The sequence below is a fragment of the Sceloporus undulatus genome, chromosome 1 (assembly GCF_019175285.1).
Source record: "Sceloporus undulatus isolate JIND9_A2432 ecotype Alabama chromosome 1, SceUnd_v1.1, whole genome shotgun sequence".
Lineage (NCBI taxonomy): Eukaryota > Metazoa > Chordata > Lepidosauria > Squamata > Phrynosomatidae > Sceloporus > Sceloporus undulatus.
The window spans coordinates 231,531,380-231,537,379 of record NC_056522.1 but is presented as its reverse complement, the minus strand read 5'-3'; the positions used below and the strand labels follow the sequence as shown (position 1 = coordinate 231,537,379).

Below are 6,000 nucleotides of genomic sequence, written 5' to 3'. Positions count from 1 at the left end.
CCATTGTTCGGGTCCTTTCTCTAGAGCAGCAAAAACAGCTTGTTCCCTCCTCAATATGACATCCCTTCAAATATTTAAACAGGGCCATCATATCGCCTTTTACCTTCTCTTCTCCAGGCTAAACATACCCAGCTTCCTTAGTGGTTCCTCATAGGGCATGGTGTCCAGGCCCTTCATCATTTTAACACCTTCCTTTGGACACACTCCAGTTTTTCAACATCCTTTTTGATTGTGGTGCCCAGAACTGGACACAGTATTTCAGGTAGGGCCTGACCAAAGCAGAATTACTTCTGCTTGATCAGACACTATACTTATTTGATGCAGCCTAAAATCGCATTGGCCTTTTAGCTCTATATCGCCACTTGACTCATGTTCAACTTGTGGTCTATTTGGACTCCTGATCCCTTTCACACGTAGTCTTGTTCAGCCAGGTGTCCCCCCATCCTGTATCTCTGCATTTCATTTTCCCCCCTAAGTGCGTAGTACCTTACATTTCTCCGTGTTGAATTTCATTTTGTTAGCTTTGGCCCAGTTCTTTTAGTCTGTTCAGGTCATTTTGAATTTTGATCTTGTCCTCTGGGTATTAGCTACTCTTCCTAATTGGGTCATCTGCAAATAAGTATGCCCCCAATTCTGTCATCCAAGTCTTTGATAAAGATGTTGAATGCTCTGGGCCCAGGACAGAGCCCTGTGGGACCCCACTGGTCACTTCTCTCCAGGTGAAAAGGAGCCCTTGTTGAGCACCCTTTGGGTTTGGCTGGTCAACCAGTTACAAATCCATGAACAGTTACCTTATGTAGCCCAAATTTTACAAGCTTGTTTGCAAGAAGAATATAACACTGTCCTCCATAGACTGAATTCCTGCTTTTTCATCTACTTTTTGATTAGACCAAAAGCATCTCTGCCTTACCTGGAATAAGCTTCAGTTTGCAATCATCTTCCAATCTATTACCGATACAAAACACTGGTTTTGTGCAGAGATGCATTGTTAGGTGGAAGGAGAAATAGGGTTGCTGTCCATCAACATTCTGGTGGCACCTGACCAAAACTCTAGACAGCCTCTTCCATTGGTTTTCATGTACAGTGGACTGCGCCATTATAGGTGGCTTTCAGCTTATGCTTTCAGCAATAAAAACAATGGCGCCCGCGCTGCTGGTTGCACCCCATGGCCGCACTCAAGCCCAGCCCCATTCATCCAATGGGCTGAGCATACGCACTTTTTACTTTGCGCGGGGGTGTGTGTGTCCGGAACAGATTCCTGCGTAAGCCAGGGCGGACTTGTATATGAATATAATGACATAGGGACCCTGAGCCCGAGGGGCCTGACAGATGATCGCTAAATAGTAAGCATCCTCGACAGATGGCCATCCAGCCTCTGCTTAAAGACCTCCAAGGAAGGAGACTCCACTACACTCCGAGGGAGTGTGTTCCACTGTCGGACAGCCCTTACTGTCAGGAAGTTCCTCCTAATGTTGAGGTGGAATCTCTTTTCCTGTAGCTTGCATCCATTGTTCCGGGTCCTGTTCTCTAGAGCAGCAGAAAACAAGCTTGTTCCCTCCTCAATATGACATCCCTTAAAATATTTAAACAGGGCCATCATATCGCCTTTTAACCTTCTCTTCTCCAGGCTAAACATACCCAGCTTCCTTAGTGGTTCCTCATAGGGCATGGTGTCCAGGCCCTTCATCATTTTTAACACCTTCCTTTGGACACACTCCAGTTTTTCAACATCCTTTTTGAATTGTGGTGCCCAGAACTGGACACAGTATTTCAGGTAGGGCCTGACCAAAGCAGAATTACTTCTGCTTGATCTAGACACTATACTTTTATTGATGCAGCCTAAAATCGCATTGGCCTTTTTAGCTGCTATATCGCACTGTTGACTCATGTTCAACTTGTGGTCTATTTGGACTCCTAGATCCCTTTCACACGTAGTCTTGTTCAGCCAGGTGTCCCCCCATCCTGTATCTCTGCATTTCATTTTTCCACCCTAAGTGCAGTACCTTACATTTCTCCGTGTTGAATTTCATTTTGTTAGCTTTGGCCCAGCTTTCTAGTCTGTTCAGGTCATTTTGAATTTTGATCTTGTCCTCTGGGGTATTAGCTACTCTTCCTAATTTGATGTCATCTGCAAATAAGTATGCCCCCAATTCTGTCATCCAAGTCTTTGATAAAGATGTTGAATAGCTCTGGGCCCAGGACAGAGCCCTGTGGGACCCCACTGGTCACTTCTCTCCAGGATGAAAAGGAGCCATTGTTGAGCACCCTTTGGGTTTGGCTGGTCAACCAGTTACAAATCCATGTAACAGTTACCTTATGTAGCCCAAATTTTACAAGCTTGTTTGCAAGAAGAATATAACACTGTCCTCCATAGACTGAATTCCTGCTTTTTCATCTACTTTTTGATAGACCAAAAGCATCTCTGCCTTACCTGGAATAAGCTTCAGTTTGCACATCATCTTCCAATCTATTACCGATACAAAACACTGGTTTTGTGCAGAGATAGCATTGTTAGGTGGAAAGGAGAAATAGGGTTGCTGTCATCAACATACTGGTGGCACCTGACCAAAACTCTAGACAGCCTCTTCCATTGGTTTCATGTACAGTACAGTGAGACTGCGCCATTATAGGTGGCTTTCAGCTTATGCTTTCAGCAATAAAAACAATGGCGCCCGCGCCTGTGGTGCACCCACATGGCCGCACATCAAGCCAAAGCCCCATTCTATCCAATGGGGCTTGAGCATACGCACTTTTTACTTTGCGCGGGGGTGTGTGTGTCCGGAACAGATTCCCTGCGTAAAGCCAGGGCGGACTTGTATATGACATATAAATGACATAGGGACCCTGAGCCCCGAGGGGCCTGACAGATGATCAGCTAAATAGTTAAACAGGAATCTGTCAACATCTTCTGAGTTTGTCCCTCTAGGAAGGACCAGAGATACCATGTTCCCTGGTCCTATCTCAGTGAGTTGTTCCAGAAGAAAACCATGGTTAGTAGTATTGAAAGCTGTCAAGAGGTCCAGCAGAACCAAAATGGACACACTCCTCTGTCCCAGTTCCTAGTGTAGGTAATCTACCAAAGCTGTCTTCATATAATAACCAGACTGAAAACAGACTGAAAGAGAACTAGATAATCCATTTCATCCAGGAACCCCTAGAGCTGAGAGGCCACCACAAGCTTCAGTATCCTGCCCAAAAATTGAGTCTTGGAGACTAGCCAATAGTTATCCAATATTGTGGGATCAATTAAAGGTTTTTCAATAGAAGTCTTAAAACAGCTTCCTTCAGACATGTTGGGACCTTGCTTTGCTGTAAAGAGGCATTGATTACTCAACTGGTTCCCCCTCTGACCTGTTTCAACAGTGTGTCTGAGTTGGAATGAATCTGAACAATTTTATCTGCTGAGTTCAAAGAATTGACAACACAGTTTGTTGATGCAGGGTGTATAAAAGATGATACTGTAAGCATATATCATGTTTCATAAAAGTTCTAGATCCTCCTAGAATCTAGGGCCTGCTGTAGTCCATCTGTTATGCTAAATTTGACAGATTTGTCTTCTGTAGCATGGCATAATGGTTTGAGCATTGGACTATGGGTCTAGAGACCAGAGTTCAGATCACCACTCAGGCACCATGGTGACCATGGACAAATCACATACTCTCATCCTTAGAGGAAGGTAAAGGCAAACATCTTCTGATCAAATCTTACCAAGAAAACCCCATGATAGGGTCACCTTAGGATCACCATAAGTTGGAAATGACTTGAAGGCACACAACACTATACAAAGCTAATTCACATACTAAATTCAAATTACTTGCATACCATTAGTGATCTAGTATTCATTCTTTTAAAAATACTGATATATCTGCTAGCTGTGTCCAGAGCTTGGAAAAGGTCTACAACATCCTGACAGGCGTTTTTGGAGCTGAAGTCCAAAAAAGTATTTTTTTTTCCAAATTGGCAAAAGTGGGCTTCTGGAAAGCACTCTTCTAGAGGAAAGGTGGGCAGATGATGAGGAATATTGTTGCTTAAAGGCACTTGGAGGCTTCTAGATAAGAGCTCCCACCAGCCATGCTGAAGGGAACGGCCAGTGGAGCTGAGAGCAATGCTGGTTGCAAGGGAGGGATATCTGTCTGGCATGTTCTGTCACCCAGGCTTCCTGTAGGGAAAGCCTATTTTCAATGAACTTGCTCAGCAGTGAAAGGTTGCTGGCTCTAATTTTTGGTTTGGCAAAAACTGGATTGCTGCCTAACACTTATCCATCACAAATGGGGAACTCAGACTAATCAATGTTCCTCCCCTGGTTTTAGTATTTGCCAGAAGAGCACCCAACATGTGCAAACAGGAAACCTGAATGTATTTGAAAGACTAATGGGATATTAACTTACAGATTCAAAAGGAGTCCTCTCTCTAGCTTTAGTATTATGAAAGTTCATGAGAAGGGGAAGGATGCTAGCTGTGCTCTCTGAAGCATTTCCATTACTTTCTATGCTTCTAAGGTAGCTTTCTGATATGAAGAGCCTTCTTAATATGTAGAAGTTTTCTATGTGAATTCAGAGCACTGGTTTTTCTAGTGTTCTGAATCATATGGAGAGCATCTGTAGTAGATGTGAAAATTGTGCCTCTCCCAGATGTTCTTTAGCTGAAGTTCCTCAGAAGCCGTTGGCTCAGGCTTCTGGGAATTGTAGTCTTATAAAAAACATCTGGAAGCCCACCTGATTCCCACTCTTTCTTGACAAGTAGAGGAGGCTCTCCTTTTCAGAAAATCACCCTCCATGTGAAAGCAGTATCCCTATCAACCAGTCCCTATGTGAACCACTTTAATTTCAACTCTCTTAACATCCCATCCACTGCTATGCACTTTGCCGATCAAGGTGGCAAAACTGAGCTTCAAAACTGGCAGCAGCATTCATAAACAAACTGAACTTGGTGTTCAGTTCCAGAGGGAATAGGATGGATAATTGTAATTACTCAAGAATGACAATATCATAGAAAAAGATCCATCTTGCCTGGGAGTGGTTTTTCAAAGGGTTTATTAACAGAAAGGCATTTTTGCATCTGCTCAGAGAAATCATTTGTTCCTTGTATGTTCAGGACTGAGCCATGATACTAACAGTTGGTTGCAAAGCTGATCATGCTTCTTTGGACTATGTATTTTAATTGCTTTGAATGCTTTAAAGGTAATAGCATCTGTTTTGAATGTGAGTTTTTTCTTATATGATGGCTAGATTGCTATTTTCCCCCTCAAGGTAAAAACACTGCATATTTTTCCTAATTCATATAGTTTTGTTGGACAATAAAGTAGCATGCTTGATTGCTGTGAAAAATAAAATCATTTCACCAGTAGTTTCATAGGAGCCATTAGCTGATTAGTTAGGCTGACTGCTTGGCTGTTAAAAAGGACTGTGTTATTTTTCAAGACTTGTGCTTTTACGGAAGCATATATCTCCAATTGATGACATGCTACAAAGCTTGCTGTCTTTCTTAGTGGCTGAAAATAATATGAGTTGAAATGTTTCCTGTGCTTTGCTCCTGGTCTTTAAGGCCAGGAGACAGAAAAACATCCTGTACAGCAAGAGAGGAATTAAACCAAGTTGCAAAAGTATGTGTCCTGTTACAGTTTTCTTTCTGAAGGAAAATAAAGACAAGAACAAGAACACCTGGCATAAGACTCTTTTCCCGTTTAAAATGTTTAAAATAAGTGAGGCACTGTTTTCAGTCTGCTGTGGAATGAGGTGGAGTTTGTAAATACTTAGTTTGCGGCCTGAATAGAGATAGCATCATATAAAATTATTTTTAGGCCTTAAAATGGTCTGCACTTTCATGGATGTGTCAGTTATTTTTGGTGTGATTAACAGGGGATAAAGGATGCTGTAATTTTGTTCCTGTGTGTTAAATTTGAAGTGGAGAGTGACTGAAAATCGCCCCCAGCCGTTTCATGGTAGGCTCACAGTTTCACAGCCCATGTGGACTGCTTGCTGCTGAACTGCTAATGAAGGG

General features: G+C 42.7%; 1 protein-coding gene across 8 annotated transcripts in view; it reads left to right on the top strand.

Moving 5' to 3' along the window:
* Nucleotides 1-6,000, top strand: part of R3HDM1 (R3H domain containing 1) — a 104,571-nt gene that overhangs the window by 14,126 nt on the left and 84,445 nt on the right. The gene's annotated exons all lie outside the window — the stretch shown is intronic.